Raw genomic sequence first — 20088 nt, 5'->3', positions numbered from 1 at the left:
TGCGCGTGCGCAGCGTGCGGCGGGGTTAGCGGGGGGGCCGCCCAGGGACGGGCCTTGGACAGTGGCCTGGACTGGACAGAAAGTGGGCGGCCGAAGGGGCGTGGCCGAAGTAGGCGTAGGGTCTGGGCCTCCGTCCCGCCCCTGGACGTTTCTCCGCACTTTCAGCCCTAAAGTACCTTGCTCCCTGCTTTTGAGTTTCTTTGAATCTCTTTGGTATCTCGTGGACCGAGCGGCCTCCTGGCTATTTGAAGTTAATGTTTCAAACATCTTGAAGTAAAAGATTAGAGTTGTGAGAGCCACTTATATTAGAAGCCGAAATGTTTTCCTTTTTTAAGTTGGAAATGGTGTTAAGTCAAAGCTCTTTTTGCTGGCGGGAGGTATTGGGGAATACAATTAAAAATAAAATCATCTCCCAACCCAGCAATCCTCCCCACAAAGGTAGTAGGAAAGAAAACCGTTTCATTAGTGAGTAAGCTTTAAACCAGAATGTGACATGCATCACAGGCAATCTGTTGAGAGATTGCAAAGATAAATCTTACCCTGTCATAGAAGACAAGCAAGCGGATACGACCGATTACATACATGTTCTCAAGAAAGATAATAAGTTGTCCTCAAGAAGACATGACGACACCATTCGTCACACATAGCTCATCCTAACATTATCAGGTAAGCAGAGTGGCCATTTGTTTTAGCTAATTGGCTTCATCCAGAGAGAAAACAAACTTCTCATATTAATGACTGGAGGGAGTTTTGAAACTGGGAGCGAGGCACCTGCTGAGTTAGGCACCTATCTTCCGGCAGGAATTGGGAGGGGATAAATGTATTATCTCCTTTGATATTTACATTTCAAAGAGTTGACTCCCAGATCCTTGAGCAAACATTCCTGAGTTACAATGTTGGCAAGAGTCTTATTTAGCTTTTAAAAGACATACATACATTCCAAACAGGCAGAGAAAACTTACAAGTTTCCTAAGAGAAATGCTCTAGGAAAAAGGAGGAAGAGAAATCTCTTTTCCTCCCCCCCTTTTTAAGAGAGAATTAAATCTGTTTTCTCTCTCTCATTTTTAGTTTATACTTTTCCTTACAGAAACAGCATGTATTCACTAATATATAAATATTAATATATAAGTATATATTAATATATAAATATAAATCTATAAAATATATATATATATATTAACAGCTGCAATGTGCTCACAAAAATGGTAGTGTGCACTATGTCTCAGGAACTGTGTTGGGAACCACACACAAATTATGTGAGTTAATTCCTGTAATACCCTGGGAGTTGGGTTTTATATAACCATCTTCCTCAGGAGGATTTAGGTGCTGGGCTTTGCCTTGCTGGGGGTAGAGATTCTGTGTCTCTTTTGTCTCCCTATGACTGATCATTAAAATGGTCTTCATGTGACGGTAGCTCAATATACATGAAAGAAAAAAAGGCAAAGCAGTGGTGGGATTAGTGGTTCTGAGGGATTTTCTGATGGTGTGCTCATTTGTGTTCATGTATTTTGTTTTTAACATGTGGAACCATCAGTGGGCCCCCCAGGAGTTGGAGACATGGTGCTATGAGGAATTCCCTACACTTAGGTTATAACCAAAAAAGCAAATTTTCACTTATCAGATTTTAAGACCTTTGCTCCCCTTCATGTGCATCTGAGTGTCTTGAAAACCTGAGTGTCCTGGATTGTTGCATCCACACGACTCCTGAAACAGAATGCTACGGGCACCAGTGACAGTCACAACAAAGTTTATTACAATGAGAGGCAAGGCCGACCAATCGGGACCAACACTCTTGATAAGAGTGCGCCCCGAACAGCCGGGGTACAGAGTTTTTATAACCAATCACATCGTTTTATCATCACCTGGGAACAGAACAAAGAAACAGTTTCCAGATGAGTTAGAAACAGTTGCCTAATGAGGTGTTTACTTTAGACTTTCTGCCTCTAAGTTGCAACCAGTGGATCTCCTTGACCCTGCCTCTGACGCTCTTTTCTTTGAACTTTTGTTTCCTTAATTGGTGAAGCCTAATTTACAAGGGTATGAGGGTAGTTTACCAGAGCAAAGCAAGGCTGTTATCTCTTAACCTTCAGTGTCAACACAAAGCTGTTATTTTTCAAGCTAAGCATTAGCCCTACACTACAATTTAACCCTTACAGGATGGGCAGCCAGAGGAGCTGCTCCGAGCTAAATTCTTCTCTAAGCAGTTCTCAAGAGGTAGGACCTCGGGGTGGAAGTGGGTGGGAGGAGTGCAAGAGGTAAACTCCATATCTAAGAGGTTATTTGAGAGGGTACCTGGTCTGGCAGTTCTGTTAGGCCCTGGAGACCCCAGCTAGGCAGAAGAGATGGCCTTCCAAGGTGCAGATTCTGGAGGCAGCTGAACTCTGTGTGCCCGTTGTGCAAGGCCAGAAGTGTGCCATAGAAATCTAGGCATCTAGATTTCTAGAAACCTAGAAATCTAGTTTGGGGAAGAGCAACTTTAGCTAAGACCTGTGAGCGCTCTATATGTCTATAAAGCATGGGGTAGTCGTGGGCTGCCAGCGCCAGCTTCTGTGCGGTCCTGTGGATACATGGAGGGTGGGAAACACTGCGTTCAGGCCCTGAGGGGCTGCCGGCTTCGCTGTGTGTGCGTGTTGGAGGGTTTGGGCAGGAAGGAAGAGGCAGAAAGGGTGAGAGTAGGAGATATCAAGTACCCCCAGGGACACCGCAGGAGAACTCGTTGGTGCCACATACTCATGGCCAGTCAGGGGTGAGCACTGTAGCTCCTTCCTGTGGGCTTGGGGTCAGACTGATTTTTGACTGAGTGATCAGAGCCCCAAATAGGTAGAGGGACCAACTTGTTGCTGCATGTTTGGATCCTGAGTAAGGAATACACAAGACAGTCTTTTGAGCAGAGGCGCTCCATTTGGGCGAGCAACTTACAGCAGTGCAAGCTCCCGGGGCAAGGACTCCGGGAGGTGGAGTCTGGTCTACCAGGGGTGGAGCCACACCTAGGTCCCCTTCCAATCGAATTGCAGGTGTAGGCATAATATGTCCCGTGGCTTCTGGGCCGCCCAACTTGGTGCCCAAGGTTCCTAAATTATCTGGAGAAGCCTGAGTCCCAAAGACGTGATCAGGTGAGGTCCTGCCTTCTCCCAGTGACCCTGAGTTTTAAATACTGCTTGTACTGTCTAATCATGACTATAAAATTCATGATGTGTCTGCAGATTTGTTTCTATGATTAATGAAAAAATAGCAAAATATTTTTCTTAATATAGCCTCCAGGTTCTCGTTCAGTTTAACAGTCACAGAGACCTCTGACTTTGGTGGTTTAGAGCAACATCTTCCAACAGTTAATAATGTCTCAGGTAGGGACACCTGGGTGGCTCAGCTGGTTAAGCATCGGACTTTTGGTTTCAGCTCAGGTTTTGATCTCATGATTTTGTGAGTTCGAGCCCCACATGTGCTGACAGCAGGGAGCCTGCTTGGGATTCTCCCTCTCTCTCTTTCTCTCCCTCTCTGTCTCTCTCTCTGCCCCTCCCCCACTCACACTGTCTCTGTCTCTCTCAAATAAATAAATAAACTTAAAAAAAAATAATGTCTCAGGTAGGACAGTATGTAATAGAAAATATATTGGTCTCTGCCTCTGTTTCCTGGCACAAAGCCCCTAAGACCCTTTTAATTTCCGAAGTTATAAGAGCAATAGGGGCGTATTTTGTTCTAATACTTGGTCTTTGACCCTGATTCCTGACACACAGGTCTAAAATCCCTTGGAATTTTTTCTGATACGAGTGTCTTTTGTTCTAAAGAGGCAGACCTTGGTGGGCTCCTGAATGGGAGCCGGTCACCAGAAAGACCTTGACCAATCCGTTCTTCCACCCGGCTATACCTGAGTTATATTCTTTTACAATAAACCAGTAATGTAGTAAGTAAACTGTTTACCTGAGTTCTGTGGACTGTTCTAGCAAATGTATCGAACCAGAGTAGGAAGTCTCATAATGAGATGGGGAAACTGAAGGGACCCCATTAAAAAAAGCTGTTTCCCCCCTCTTGCTTCTTTTCCAGCTTCCATTTTTGCTAGGGCCTGCACCCCCACCCCACTCTACACATGACTTATAATGCAAATAGCATGTGTCCTCCTTGTGAGGGACAAAGAGACAATGATATCTTTGGAACTTTCCAGCACAATAGCTAACATCTAAGGAGTGATTGGGTGGGGTCGCCTCCAAGACCACTGACTCCAAACACCTTGATGCCAAGACCCCCTAGCTTCAGGGAATGAGTGACTTATGAAGGACACCTGGATCCTGTCCTTGCTCTGACCAGTTCCCTGATTCCTAAGAGGACATGTGCACAAGACCACAATTGCCAATAAAAACCACAGACCCTAAGCAAAGAGGAGACTCACACTCTTTTCCTTTCCGAGTCTCCTGGGCACTCTGTATATATACATCTATATATATCTTCAGTAAATTCTGCTTTCACTCCCCGCTGGCTCACATTTGATTTCCATCCTGCATGAAGCCAAGAACCCTCTCAATTAGTCCTGTGGGGCCCCCACTCTGGGTCCTCAGACCCAGCTGCCTGCATCAATAAGAACCTCCAATTTATAGCCAGTTGGTCAGAAGCACAGGTGACAACCTGGACTTGTGATTGCCGTCTGAAGTGGGGGAGGGGACGGGCTTATAGGACTGAGTCCTTAACCTGTGGGATCTGACAGTGTCTCCAGGTAGACAGTGTCAAAATCGAGTTGAATTATAGGACACCCAGCTGCTGTCACAGAGAATTGCTGGTAGAGGAAACACTATCACACATTTGGCAACCAGACATGTCAGAAGTATTGTGTGAATAAAAGAACAACATAGGGGGGCGCCTGGGTGGCTCAGTCGGTTGGGCGTCCAACTTCGGCTCAGGTCATGATCTCGCGGTCTGTGAGTTCGAGCCCGACGTCGGGCTCTGTGCTGACAGCTCAGAGCCTGGAGCCTGTTTTGGATTCTGTGTCTCCCTCTCTCTGACCCTCCCCCATTCATGCTCTGTCTCTCTCTGTCTCAAAAATAAATAAACGTTAAAAAAATTTTTAAAAAAAACCATAGGAATGTGTTTTTCCAACTCAGGGACACAACAGAGCATAATGAAGATACGGAGTTTTCCAGGGCCATTCAAAGGGCACATATGCCAAAGTTCTTGGGCAAATTTGTTATTATTAGCATTAAAGTTTATAATGTTCCACTGTTCAAATATAACATGTATTTATTTTTTTAAATTTTGCTTGGTGTCATAATATCTGGTGACCGTGTTGGGCTTTACTCTGACCCTGTAAGTCTGGAAAAATAGCACTGCTTACTGCAAAGAACCACCTTTCCACACATGACCTCAGTGAGACGAAACAGGACTTCCACCACCTCCATTTGGACCTCAGTCTGTACTTTTTCTAAGTATTGATTAAGTTCTTCTTTCCAGTTTACCTTAACTCAGGCAAAAAAAGACCCTGCTGGATCCAAAATTACCCTCAAGCAATAACGACTGTCCTGAGCCAGCAAGACCCCATGTAATTGACCCCAGGACAATGGTCAACCCGACCTTTGCTGCCCAGCTGCACGTCCCCACAGATCTTTGTCCCACGTTTCCTTATATAAACCTACAAGTATTTTCAGCACTTTGGAGACAGGCTTTCAGCCATTAGTCCCTGGTCTTCTGGGTGTTGACCTCCCTGAAATAAATTCCTTTCTTGTTCCACCACCGCTTGTGTCTCTGCCTTTGGATTTTGTCAGTGGAAAGTGGCCAAACCTGGTGTGTTTGGGGACCCCTGAGCCAGGTGCTCTTGCACCCCCGTGCCCCATTTATCTAGAAGCAAGGCAGATACAGACCCTTCAAATCCCCATCCTTTCTCCCATCAATGATTACTGAATTGTTTGTACCCACTGATCAATAGGAACTGAAGGAAACCAGCATCTGTCAGTCCAAAATATGCCACTTTGGCATACTGAGTATTTTGAATTAAGAACACTTGAACAGCTAATATAAGAAACACTCTGACCTTTCATTGTTTTCCTGAGAGTAGATCACCCTCCCATGTGAACGTCACCCTCCCTGTACCAGGAGGAAGACATTCCTATTACCAGAGATAGAGAATTGGGGTCCAAGATATCTATACGGACAAATCTTGTTAAACTGATCCTTATCTTCCTAGTTACTTCTTTACCAACTAGCCCAAATCTCTGTGTCTTGCCAATTCTTTACAAATTTACTGAATTTTGTCTAAAAGGTATAAAATCTTCCCACTCTACTTCTTTGGGCCGCGTCAGGCTCTGGGCTGATGGCTCAGAGCCTGGAGCCTGTTTCCGATTCTGTGTCTCCCTCTCTCTCTGCCCCTCCCCCGTTCATGCTCTGTCTCTCTCTGTCCCAAAAATAAATAAACGTTGAAAAAAAATAAATAAATGTTTTTTAAAAATTAAAAAATAAAACTTTAATAAAAGCTTCTCTCCTTCCCCAAAACTCAGAATTTAGACCTCTCTTGAGCATTATAATTCATAATAACCCCACCATTATAACAGACCCTCCTAAGAGTAAGCAACTTCAAGGTAAAACATTCTCTGATCATTTATAGGTCTTGCCACATGCTCATCCATTCTCCTTTACCTGTGTGTGTGTGTGTGTGTGTGTGTGTGTTTCCTAGACCTGTTTCCACCTTGAAATAAAATCTCTTCTCTGTCTGGCTTTGGAGACATTCGCAGATCATGTGGTTGGAACATTCTAATATAATAATTGTCTCAAGTAAAACCTGTCCTTACCTAAGTTTGATTTTTTTTAAAATTTGGCAGTGGTAAATATTTCAGTTGATTCATATTTTTTTTAAAAATGTTTTTAATGTTTATTTATTTTTGAAGGAGAGAGAAACAGAGTGTGAAGGGGGGGACAGAGAGAGGGAGACACAGAATCTGAAGCAGGCTCCAGGCTTTGAGCTGTCAGCACAGAGCCCGACACGGGGCTTGAACCCACAAACTGCAAGATCATGACCTGACCCGAAGTTAGACGCTCAACTGACTGAGCCACCCAGGCGCCCCTTAGTTGATTCATCTATGTTAAGAAATATTTATTCTCTATTTTTGTGTTACCAGGTTTAATATATGTTCATCAGGTCAAATTAGTTCCTGTGTTTTTCACATTTTTGAATCTTTAATAAATGGCATCTGGTTTTATTTATTTATTTTTTGAGAGAGAGACAGAGAGTGTGTGCGTGTGCACGTGCAAGTGGGGGAGGGGCAGAGGAAAAGAGAAAGAGAGAGAATCTTAAGCAGAGTCCTGACTCAGGGCTTGATCTCGTGACTGTGAGATCATGACCAGAGCAGAAATCAAGAGTTGGATGCTTAACTGACTGAGCCACCCAGGTACCCCAAGTGGTATCTGTTTTTAAGTGACATCACAGGGAGACATGTCAAAACCTTCCTGTGGATGAGGAAATATCCTTTGTAACTTCTTGCGAATATACTTATTTTGCTCTCTTGACAATTTTACAAGCAATAAAACTCCTCATAAACAAATAGATTCATGACTCTCACCTATTATTAACCTCTCTACTGTTATGGGTTTAATGAAATGTTCCACTGTAAACTCATTTCTTTGCTTGGGATTATGGAAGTCCATACTGAAACTTCTTTCTTGTCAACACAGTATAAGCAAGGAAAAATAATTTCCATCTACTCTTCTGAGCTCTTGGCTGAGACCCCTGTAATAAAAGATAGATTAACAGGGGAAAAAAGATGTTCGGTAACACATATACTTCCTCTATACATGGGAGAGACACAGGGAAAAACGAGTAACTCCCCAAGTAGCCTCAGCCACCTGCTTAAATACGACCTTCAGCTAAAGACAAAAGAAATATGGGGCAACGCCAGCTATGAAGAGTTTATCCAAGAAAGCTGGGTAAACAAGGATTAAGTTTGTTATGCTTCTGATCACATTTTTGTGTAGGGGCATCCTTCTCTTCCTCTATAGAGGAGACACCCTTTACAAGTAGAGATTTCCTTTAAAAGTAATTCCCCTTATGAAAGGGTAACTTCCACTCTGTTCTGAGCTTCTCCTGTGTCTCCTGTTTCTCAAAATAAGCAGCTCAAAATAATCCTTACAGCAAAAGGGTGTATTTGGGGATGGCATATTCTTTTTTTTTTTTTTCAACGTTTTTTATTTTTGGGACAGAGAGACAGAGCATGAACGGGGGAGGGGCAGAGAGAGAGGGAGACACAGAATCGGAAACAGGCTCCAGGCTCCGAGCCATCAGCCCAGAGCCATCAGCCCAGAGCCTGACGCGGGGCTCGAACTCCCTGACCGCGAGATCGTGACCTGGCTGAAGTCGGACGCTTAACCGACTGCGCCACCCAGGCGCCCCGGGGATGGCATATTCTAATGCCCTTCAATGACTAGTTAGCCATATCACATCACAGAATAATCTACCTTTTAAAAATCTCAAAATCTCTCCCAGGGGCTCAGTCGATGGAGCTGTATGACTCTTGGTCTCTGGTTTGTGAATTCAAACCCCACGCTGGTGTAAATATTACTTTAAAAAACTCAAATCTTGGGATGCCTGGGTGGCTCAGTCCGTTAAGCATCCAACTCTTGGTTTCGGCTCAGGTCATGATTTCGTGGTTCGTGAGATGGAGTCCCACATCAGGCTCTGCACTGATGGTCCAGGGACTGCTTGGGATTCTTTCTCCCTATGTCTCTGCCTCTTCCTCTCCCACTTGTGCTCTCTCTCTCTCAAAATAAATAAATAAACTTAAAGAAATTAAATCTTAAAAAAAATCCCTCCCAGATACCATATATTTTTTAATGTACTAATATATCATCATATCATCATGTATCCACTTTGGGGTCATGCCAGGACATTTTCATTTTACCTGAAAATATTTTAAATATGCTAATTTCCTATCTAAACATTATCATATTTCAATTGATTACCATTTCTGTGGTGAAATCTTCCACATCTAGGGATGTAAGAGAATCACTTATTTCATGATAGATGTTAATTCACAGGTATTGCCATTAAAATTATTGAGGGCAAAAACAAGGCTATTAGAAATTTGAAAATCCAGTTTTGCTTTTTGTAGGGTTTAAATAAAACCCTAAATAAATACCCTTAGATATATTGCAAAATTAATTATTTTTTTAGGTGAAAGTAAATTGAAATGCCTTTTAAGGACTACATAGTGTACAGGCTTTGTTATCCACATCTGCCAGAACATTGAGAAATAGAAAACAAAGAAAACTATACTACAACTTTTTAAAAGTAACCCTGCACCCAACATGGGGCTAAAACTCACCACCACAAAACAAGAGTTGCATGCCCTACCAGCTGAACCAACCAGGTGACCCACTACCACGTTCAGATTAAAAAAAAAAACAAAACAAAACAACATGCTTTGTAACCATCTTCAGAGTGATAGTAAAGTGAATTTGAAATTACGTTATATTTAGAAATTATTGACTTAACCATATTGTGATGTCAACAACGTTTATCTCGAATGCATTTGAGTATAATTATCTCAAGTGTGGAACAATATAGTAAATATAAAAAGAGCGATGTAATTTAATCTTTGTTTTAAAGTTATTGCTTTTTTAAAAGTAATAAATTATCACATGCCTTAGCCCTCCAAGCCCTACACCTCAGGTCTTGTCCCTGGGTAAGTCTCTGGAACACAGCACAGGGTTGAGTCTGACTCCGAGGTGAATGGGGAGTATAAACGGAAATGATGGCCTGGGTGCACTTGTGAAATTGCACATTCCGCCCAGGCAGAATCTGCATTTCACATTCCAGTTTGCATCCATTTGCAGTTAAGTTGTTTAACTTAACTTTAATTGCAACAGTGTTCCAGGACCCAGCCACCGCCCACATCCACCCCGCACCAAGGTCCCAGCTCCCAAGATCACTGAGTTGCTTCATCCTCTCTGGCGGGACTCGTGGCTTTTGACTTAATCGTTTTCAGCTGTGAAGAGGAAAACATCTGACTTTCCAACATAAGTGGCGCCCACAAAACTCTAAGCTTTTACCTTAAAATTATTTGAAATGTTAACTTGAAATAGAAAGTGCCGCTTCCCAGGATAAAGACCAGGCTGACTCTAGCACTCCCAAGCCCCGAAAACCCGGGAGGGAATCCCAGATCCCGCGCTGGAGTCGACCCCGCCCACGCCTGCCCTCTCCGCGCGCCTCGTCTCTATGGTTACCGCCAGTCCCCGAGACCCCGCCTCCCTCTCCCGCCGACCTTACGCCAGCAGGGCTTCACTCTGCGCCCCGCACAGGCCCCGCCTCTTCCCTTTGCGCGCGCGCGGTTGCCTGCAGACCCGGAAGCGGGTTTCGTGGAGCGGTGGCCAGTCTGTGGAGTGTGAGTTTCGTCTTTCTTGTTTAAACCTGCGCCTCGCAGTCTCCCCTCCTCTGTCCCCGGGGTCTGGGGGCTGCTAAAATCTCCGCACCACCTCCTCCAGTCCGAGTAAATTCAGACGTCTCCGTGGGAGGCCGGGGGCTTCCCTTTTTGTTTGGAATTCGCGAGGTGGATGTTCGCTGCTCTCTGCCCCTAGAGGGCAGCGCCGGGCCGCCCCCTCGGGAGAGGCTGGTCCTTACCTGCGCCCTGAGATTCTGGAGAGCTCAGCCCTCTCCGGAGGCACGCTCACTTCCTCTCACCTCGCGTCTCTCTCAGCCGGCTACTCTTAGTTCCCCAGGCCTCACCTTGTGCTGGAGAGGACTAGAAAGGGCCTGTCTCGAGACAGACCGTGCACCCGGCGCTGGATAATGTGTTTTTGTGGGAGGTGGGCATCCTTTTACACCCCACTTCTGGGTGAGAGGAATCTGGAGGAGAGGGACTGCCCATCTTAAAAACAAAAGTCAGTTATTTTACCAGCAAAATGATTTTATTCTGGAAGAAGCAGAGGAATTGCAGTTCGGGACATGCATGGAGTGGTGAATTATTGGCAAGTTGGGAGAGAAAGGGAAGGTCAGCTCTTATTTTTAGGAGGAAATTGGGGAGAGTTTTTTGTTTTTAATTTATTTTTTTAAAGAGAGAGCGCGTGCGCGAGAGCACGAGTGGGGGACGAGCGGAGAGGGAGACCGAGAATCCCAAGCGGGCTCCGTGTTGTCAGCACAGAGCCTGATGAAGGGCTCACACTTAGGAACTGCGAGGTCATGACCTGAGCTGAAATCAAGGAGTCAGGAGGCTTAATTGACTGAGCCACCCAGGCGCCCCCGGGGGGGGAGTTTTAAACGGAAGTTCATTGGAGAAGAACAAGAGTTGAAGGTTGTGGCGGTTTTTCAGTGGCTGCAAGTGGTGGTCAGTGCGTCTGTTGGTGGGGCATGAAGGGATCTTCCTTTATTTTCTTACAAGCAAGAGATGAAATTCCCGTGTGAAAAAGGACCTCCCTTGTTAAAGTAATTCTTCTGTTCGTTCTTCCTGCTGGTTAAGCAGGCTACAGGGAGTGGTACTTGCCAGAGAGCTCCCACTTCAGGGTTTCCCTACTCCACTTTAAATGAGGTTTCCTTATTTATTTTCACAAGACCTACCGAGAGAATTACAGAAAAATGAATGAGGGAGAACCAGAAGCAGATGGCAAAGTAGCAGCAGTGGGAGAAAAGAAGGTTGAGAAATTTAGAGTAAAAAGGAAATCCCCAGAGGGATGATGAGGAGCAAAATGTAGAGAGGGGCCCGTGACGGGCAACAGGAGCGTGGGTAACAAAGGGGAAGGCACTTCACTTGGAGCCAAGGGAGAGGTTGAAAGAGTTGGAGTCCTGGCAGCCTGCTCGATGTGGTGCTGAGAGGAAAGAAGGGGCCAATGGGAGGAGACCAGAGGAAGGGAGGGAGAAACAGCCGGGAGGGAGCCCAGCAAGCTGGGGGTGCCAGAGAGTGGGGACAGAGGGAGAGTAGCAGGGAAAGAGCACACTTAACTGGGAGAGCAGATGGGAGCTGGGGAGGAAAGAGAAATGCATGAAGATTGGGGATAATCAGAAAGATTGGGGAGAAAGCAACAAGAAGGGGAACAGGTTACATAATGGGTCAGAACAAGTGTGCAAGAAGAAACCCAGAGGAGAGAAATGGCGGGACAGGAGAGGGGAACAGAATGAGCAGAAACCCAAGGGGAAAATGGAAAAGCAAACCAAAAAAAAAAGAAAAGGGGCTGGGGGAGAGATAAATATTGAGAGAAGGAAAGACAGTAGTGAGCAAAGTAATCCAGATGAATGGTGAATTGGTTGGATATGGATGATGAAGTATGTTACGTTACGTATGGCTTTATAATATAATACACTTAAAATTAGAATAAATGATGCAGATAAGGGTGAGGATTGCAAAACTCCTTTCTGAAAAGCCTGTGCATCTTATAATTATTTGCTTCAGAATATACCTTCTATTTGCAATCCCTGTTCATCCAGGAAGGCAGAGACTTCATTCAGTCATGGGTCACCCTCTTCCCTTTGCCTGGGCTCCGAGGATAGAAGTGGGGCAAGAAATGGCCATCATCACACGCTGCCTTTTTTTTTTTTTTTAATTTTTTTTCAACGTTTTTATTTATTTTTGGGACAGAGAGAGACAGAGCATGAACGGGGGAGGGGCAGAGAGAGAGGGTGACACAGACTTGGAAACAGGCTCCAGGCTCCGAGCCATCAGCCCAGAGCCTGACACGGGGCTCGAACTCATGGACCGTGAGATCGTGACCTGGCTGAAGTCGGACGCTTAACCGACTGCGCCACCCAGGCGCCCGACACGCTGCCTTTTTATGGAACATGAAAACTGAAAACTGTTGCTTCTTTGTAATGGATTTTACTTTTTTCTTCCTGATTCGCTTATATTTACATCATTTTCCTTTTTGAAGCTTGAAATACATCTTTATACTTTCCTATAAATAATTAACTTCTGAAGTGAGCTTTGAAGGCATCCTATAAACAGTTTCTGGCATGCTTTTCTAAGCATGACCTTGCCATTTTTAAAAATTTTGGTCTCATACTTTATTGTTCAAAAAAAAATTTTTTTTTTTAACTTTTCTTTTTTAAGTTCATTGTGTGGTTCAGACAGGTCTGTAAGCTCTCTCTTTGTCATGTATATTGAGAACTTCCTTTAGTATCTAGTATAATTTTAGACTGTTCCAGTGTGTACTTCGTAAAAATGTCAGTAATCTCTTATGTAAGTCAAAACCTGGTTTAAGCTGTCACTTTAATATTCAGTTTTCTTACCTTTTATGTGATCTTTTGAAACAGTGGGCCATGAGCTACCGAATAGATATTCCCCTCAAGTTCCTCTTGCCTGCTTTTTGCAAATATTGAAGAATGGGCTGATTTACTTGGAAAGGTCACCTAACAGAGCCCATCTGTTCCTGATGAGGAAATTCGTGTCTTGTTTCTATAGGTGGCCGCCTTGCAGTGTTTACAGCAGCAATTCATTATGTGTTCAAAGTTCTGAATTTTGTAAATGTTTTAGTGTGATGTTCTGGATAAGGGGAGTTTAGTGCCTGAGCACACAGCGATTATACCTTGAGATAAAAGTTTCCTAAGGGCGCCTGGCTGGCTCATTTGGTAGAGCGTGTGATTCTTTTTAATTTTTTTTAAGTGTTTTTATTCATTTTTGAGAGACCAAAAGAGACAGCACGAGCAGGCGAGGGGCAGAGAGAGAGGGAGACACAGAAGCAGGCTCCAGGCTCTGAGCTGTCAGCACAGAGCCCCGACACAGGGCTCGAACTTACGAACATAGAGATCATGACCTGAGTTGAAGGCAGACACTTAACCAACTGAACCACCTAAGTGCTCCTAGCGTGCGACTCTTGATCTCAGGGTCATGAGTTCAAGCCTAACACTGGGCTTAGAGATTATTTAAAAAGAAAAAAATAAAGGAAAAGAAAAGAAATGGAAGTTTCCTTAGCCCAGACATGTGAAAGATGGTCCTGGAATTTTTAAGAGAGAAGAGTGATGTGGGCAAACTCTGCCCACTGGGCCCTTCAGGCCACCCTATCAGAATTCAGTTGTACCCAGTTTTGCTTACTCAACGCAGACCTTCTCAGGATAACTTGGTGAAATGACTCCCTTGTGGGCCTCAGTGAGCCCAGCTCAACATGGAGATGACAGACTAGACAGAAACTGAATTTGAGCAACACTGAGCCCTGAATTCATTGGCAGAATACAATGCATATCTCGTGTGGCAGTTCTTGGACAGAGTGCCTAGATGTCAGTAGAATTGCAAGTGGGTCCCAGTCCTCCAAAAATGAAACACATTGGGGCGCCTGGGTGGCGCAGTCGGTTAAGCGTCCGACTTCAGCCAGGTCACGATCTCGCGGTCCGTGAGTTCGAGCCCCGCGTCAGGCTCTGGGCTGATGGCTCAGAGCCTGGAGCCTGTTTCCGATTCTGTGTCTCCCTCTCTCTCTGCCTCTCCCCCATTCATGCTCTGTCTCTCTCTGTCCCAAAAATAAATAAACGTTGAAAAAAAAATTTTTTTTAAAAAAGAAACACAGAACACTAGGATGGAGGCAGAGACACAGACTCTGAGTCACAGACCATCTCTCTGCAGCAGGGGTGACTCTCTCGGCAGAGTATGTCCCTCCCTGGCATTGAACCCTCTGCTGGCTCCATCGTCACCAGGACAGAATACAGACTCACTGTGGCTGCACAGCCCGAATCGTCAGGCCCTGCCAGTGTCTCCAGCCTCGTCCTGGGACCTTACCCTCTCCTCACAGTTCGCTGTGCCCCAGTCACGATCACCTTTTCTCTGTTCCCAAACACCAGCCTTTTCTGTCACAGGTCCTCATCCCTGCTCTGACCTGATGTCCCTAAACCATGTCAGCTCTGGCCCTTTCTCCTTCAGGTTTAGGCTCAGAGATGTCTCTCCAGGCTCTCCAGCCTGACACTTCAAGTGCCCTTCCCCAGCCATCTGTCGTGTTATGCAGGTTGAATCATCTCCGTTGAGTCTTTCCTGTTTTGTCTCAGCTGGAGGGAGCACGAAGTCCCTCCTTCCCAGGCTGGCGGCTGCACCTCACTTTGGGCTTGGGTTGAGCTGCCGGGCCTGTGGTAGAGCTCAGTAGTCCTCGGGGAAGACCAAGGAGGCCGGGCAGGTGGTGATGCTCATGCCAGTATTTGTTCTGGGAATTTCAGTTAATGGATCGAAATCTCCTGTGGCTGCTTATTTACTCAAGAGCAGAAGGACGTACCGGGGCCTGGAAGGCCCTACAGACCAGGGGTCCCCACGTGTTCACCTGCTGCGTCACTGCCCTTCACCAGCTCCCAGGTGGCCCGGGCTGTGCACGTCACCAGGGACCGGCTGCATCCTGGGCGGGGGCTTGGCTTCCAGCAGTTATCTGCTCAGAGTCAAGAGTCTGAGTATCCCTTCGGGAAGGGTGAGGACAAGGTCAGGAGCCTCAGGGGACATAAAATAGGCACCACAAAGAACTAGAGGTTCTTGCAACTTGCTGTGAGTGGGGAGGGGAGACCTGGTGGCCTCTGGGAAGAGATGTGGGGCCTTTCTGTCTCTCGCGTCCCACCGCACTGGATCCGGCCAACCTTTGACTGTTTTTCAACTGGACTCCCTGTTGTCCTCACTTGCTCCCAAGTGTTCCCTGGCCGGGCCACCTCGTTGGTGTCCATACTGAAGACCCGGTGTCCTTCACTCTGCACTCTTGTCCGTTACTGGTGTGGTGCCCGTGCCTCTTGGCCCAGTTTGCTCAGGCGCATGTGGAGGAGAGGTGGGAAGATGGGGAAAATGGAAATGAGGCAAGAGGGGTGTGCGGGAGGGAAGCGGAAGCAAGTGTGGGCCCCCAGACGGCCCAGGGAACGGTGTGTGCGCGTGTCCCGGGCTTGGCTGTGGGGTGAGGGGTGTGTGGACCTGTTGGGAAAGGGTGTCTCGGTTCCCGCGGGAGTGCCTGGAAGTGGTTTGTGGGTGGTTGTGGGGCTGCATGCGTCCATTTGGGGAGCCGTTGTCGTGGCCCAGGTTCCCCCGGACCCAGATGCTGAGGCTGAGATTTGCCAGCTGGGGTTTAATTGGGAAACTTGATGACACTTGAGGAGACACGAAAGGAGAGGGATTAGGCAGAGGCACGTTCCCCTGTGATGTTGTTTGAGCCACAGGGAGCTCTGGCCGCAGCTGGATGGTGCCTCGGTCCTAGGGGTTGGGGGGAATCTGGGAGGTGCCCCCCAGCATCTGTTCTACACAGTAACCTGTGTGGAGTCTGTGCAAGAATCATCGTCTGACACAGAGGATTTGGAGGGAAGGTCTCAGAGAACCTTCTGGATTATTCTGTGTTGCAAGTCAAGAAGGATTCAGATGCATTTTGGAAGATCTAAGTGAGAATTTTGAATGTTTAAGAAGATATTGGGCTCTCATGGGGGCTCATGCATCCTTGTAAACATCTGTTGACAGGTAGGAGAGTGGTCTGAGTGAAGGACTCTTGACTTTTTTTCTTTAATCTCGACACCTGATGTGAGGCTCGAACTCACGACCCCAACCAAGATCAAGATTCGCATGTTCTACTGACTGAGCCAGCCAGGCGTGCTGGATTTGGCTTTCTGTGCCTCCCCTGCATCTGGTCAGCTGCTCTGTCCCTCACGATGAAGACTGTTCCAAGGGCAAACAATACCCCTGCGCATTTCAGTGCCCCCAAATGAAGGCCATGCGAGAGGTTGCACCGCCGTCATTTTGTGTGTTGCTGAGCCAGACTGTTCCCGGGTCGCCAGCCCCACCCACCGCCTCAGGACCGGATGGGATCCTTCCTCCACTCCATCTTGAGTTTGTACGCGTCAGGAAATAATTTCAGTCAGCACACGCAGATGGTGGTTTCTCCCGTCTTCCACACACACGTGCACGCCTCCCCCCCAAAGCTTTTTATTTACTGTCTCATTGAATCTTTAAACCCAAACATTCTCAGGGTGTCTGGGTGGCTCAGTCAGTTAAGCGTCCAACTTCGGCTTAGGTCGTGATCTCGAGCCCCACATTGGGGTCTGTGCTGACCGTACAGAACCTTCTTGGGCTTCTCTTTCTCTCCCTCTCTCCCAGCCCCTCCCTGCTCATGTGCTCTCGCTCGTTCTCCCTCCCTCCCTCCCTCCCTTCAAATAAACTTAAAAAAATTGTTTTAAATAACAAAACGTTCTCTATTAACTAATTTCCCCTCTGGTAAGCCCTTCTCTTCCTTACTCCCTTTCATTTTTTTTTCATGTTTCAAGTTTTTACTTAAATTCTAGTTTGTTAACATACAGCGTAATATTAGTTTGAGGAGCAGAATGCAGTGATTCATCACCTACATACGACACCCAGTGCTCAGCACAACAAGTGGCCTCCTTAATGCGCATCCCACCCCGTGCTCCCTTTCAGGACACAAGACCCTAAAAGCCTGCTTCCACTGTCTTCAAATCTGGTCTCCACTCGTCTCGTGAACCCCATCTGGTCAAGCTTTCAACAGCTACCGTGCCCTGAGACTTTGTCTTTCAGAGCCACAGCGACCCCATTTCTCAGTCCAGGATTGAATGTCCTGTCTTTATTTTGCTTTTCCTGTCAGGGGCAGGTGGCACATGTGACCACTCCCTCTTCCTCGACACCCTTTTTTTCTTAGTTTGAGGACATCTCACTAAGCTTTACTACCCTATTTACCTGTTGGTTTCCCTGATCACTGGTCACCTCTTAGCTACCCTGCTGGTGTCTGCTGAACTCCCTGGTCTCCGAGTGTGGGGCACCCCGCAGCTGAGTCCTTGAACCTCTTCTCTCTGGCTACACCCCTGCCTTTCCTTATCACTTCATCTCCTCGTTCTCAGCACCACCTGCATGACTCCTGGTTTCCGCTTCCACCAGACTTCTGCCCTGGACTCCGTCCCGTGTCCAGCTGCCTCGACATCTCTGCTAGGACGTCTGGGGCACATCCATCTTAACTTGTCCAGAACTGACTCGACCTCCCCCAGTCACCCTCCCCCTGCACCCTCCACATTTTGGTTAAGGGCAACCCTCTACTTCCTGGGGCTTAGTGAACAGCTTGGCATAATTCTAAATATGAGATACTACATTATTTGTAAATATTTGTGTATGATGAAAAAAATCTGATGTTTGCTTCAAATGAGAGGAGGAACATAACGTTTCTTTCAAGACATGGGGGGCAAATGTTGGAAGACACACCCTTCCGGATCTGCCTCCCCAGGTGCCTGTCTGTCCTCCTCCCCTGTTGGTCTCCTCACCCCACTGCTGCCACGCAGGCCTCTTCCCCTCTCCTGGGGCCAGGCTTGCTCCTGCCTGAGGGCCTCCCGGGGCCTGTCCCTCTGCCTGGAACTGTGTGGCCCCTCAGAGGCGGGTGGCAAACAAGCTCCCTCCCTGGGTCCTTCTCAGCGGAGCCTCTCGGGCACCCTCCCAAAGAGTCCCTTCAAATGGCCAAGGGGAGACAGGGCCTGATCTCAGTCCTAGTTAAAGTGCCTGGGGGGTTTCTGATGTGTCTCCAGCGCTGAGCACCAAGGCTGTGGTGCTGCATGTCTGAGGCTGACATCAGCCTCTGACCCAGGGAGAGGTGAGGGGGCACCCACTCTCCGTGGGGTGTGATCGGGGCTGGCCTGTGACCTGCAGGGGAGGGTCAGGTCCCGCCCAGGTCCCCACTGATGCTGTGTGCGGGGGGCTTCACCAGGGCGGGAGCCGGTTCTGAAGAAGAAGGGTGGGAAGGTCACTTGCTGGCCTCTGGAGGAGTCCACTGTCCCGGGGCTCCCCCCGTGTTTTCACACGGAGAGGCCTTCCCGTGTGAGGCTGCAGGACGGGAAGGACCCAGACTGACTCAAAGCATTAAGCTGCGTTTTCTTGACACTTAGGATTGAATTCCCAAGCCTGATCCTGCCTGAGGAAGAATCCTGGAAAGGGAGGAAGAGCAAAGGAAAGGAGTCGGGAATGGCCGTCTGTCAGGTGAAGTCATATCCTGGGTCGATTTCCTGTCTCTCATTCCTGCAAGGCCCTTCTTGGACTTGCCAACCTTGTCTGAGTCTGAAGTGTTTGTCCACACTCCCCCAGGCCTTCCCCCCACCCCCGTCCCTTTCCTCTGCACTTAGATTCCAGCTCATCGTGACCCAGGGACCGGAGCCTATGAGGAGGGCCCTTTGTGTCATGGAGAGTCGACTCCTCTTACATCAGTAAATTTGAGTGTGTGTGTGTGTGTGTGTGTGTGTGTGTGTGTGTGTGCACGTGTGCGTGTGCAGGGACACACAAGCCTGTGGTATTTACAGACATTATCATTACTTCATAAATAAGTTTATGAATTTTTGAAGTTAAATCTTAAGTATTTGCATGGCTTTACGTGTTTTCTACACTATCACATTAATGAGTTAAATAGCACAAGAGTGACATTTGTGTGCATGTGCGTGTGTGTGCACAGATACAGTGACCATGCTGTTAGCCTTAAACTTGTCTCTAATTGTTTTAGGAATCCCCTCTCAACATTCTTTTCATGCTATCTGGTGTATATGTTTCGTTGTTTAGGTTCAGTTCCAAAGCCTAAATATCTGGGTTCTGGAGCTTTTTCTGCCATTTCTTAGAGCATTTGACCTTGGGCAGGCTTCGGGGAATGTGTGTGACACAGTTGTCTCCTCGGTAAGATGGGAACAGATCTGTCTATGATGAATGATGTCGATGTCAATGGGAGTTAGTGTGTGGAAAGCATTTAGCATGATGGCTAGCACGTGGGAAGTCTTCAAGAGCCTTTACTCACCGTGGCCTTCCTCTAAAGCCATCATGGGTATTGTCTTCTCTGAAGATAACACTCATGCCTTTGCTCATCTAGATATTGAATATCACTCATTGTGACATTGATAGATATCACAACATGATGGATAACACTTCTAGATAACCTTGTATTGATTTTCTATTTTTTTAAAAAAAATTTTAATCTTTATTTTTGAGAGAGAGAGAGAGAGAGAGAGAGCACAAATGGGGGAGGAACAGAGAGGGAGACACAGAATCCAAAGGAGGCTCCAGGCTCTGAGCTGTCAGCACATAGCCCAACGTGGGGTTTGAACTCCTGAACTACAAGATCATGACCTGAGCTGAAGCCAGGTGTTTAACCAACTGAGCCACCCAGGTGCCCTATTTTTTTTTTAAGTTTATTACTATTAATAATATTATTATTATTTTTTTTAGTAATCTC

The 20088-nt window shown here is 46.7% G+C and overlaps 1 pseudogene; it reads left to right on the top strand.

Annotated features, from left to right (window-relative positions):
* The first annotated feature begins 10299 nt into the window (after positions 1-10299).
* Positions 10300-20088, top strand: part of LOC122495260 — a 68695-nt pseudogene continuing 58906 nt past the window's right edge.

This window comes from Prionailurus bengalensis, chromosome E2 (assembly GCF_016509475.1).
Source record: "Prionailurus bengalensis isolate Pbe53 chromosome E2, Fcat_Pben_1.1_paternal_pri, whole genome shotgun sequence".
NCBI classification, from domain to species: Eukaryota; Metazoa; Chordata; class Mammalia; order Carnivora; family Felidae; genus Prionailurus; species Prionailurus bengalensis.
Note: the sequence above shows the minus strand (reverse complement) of the source record. Positions and strands in the feature narration are given on the sequence as shown.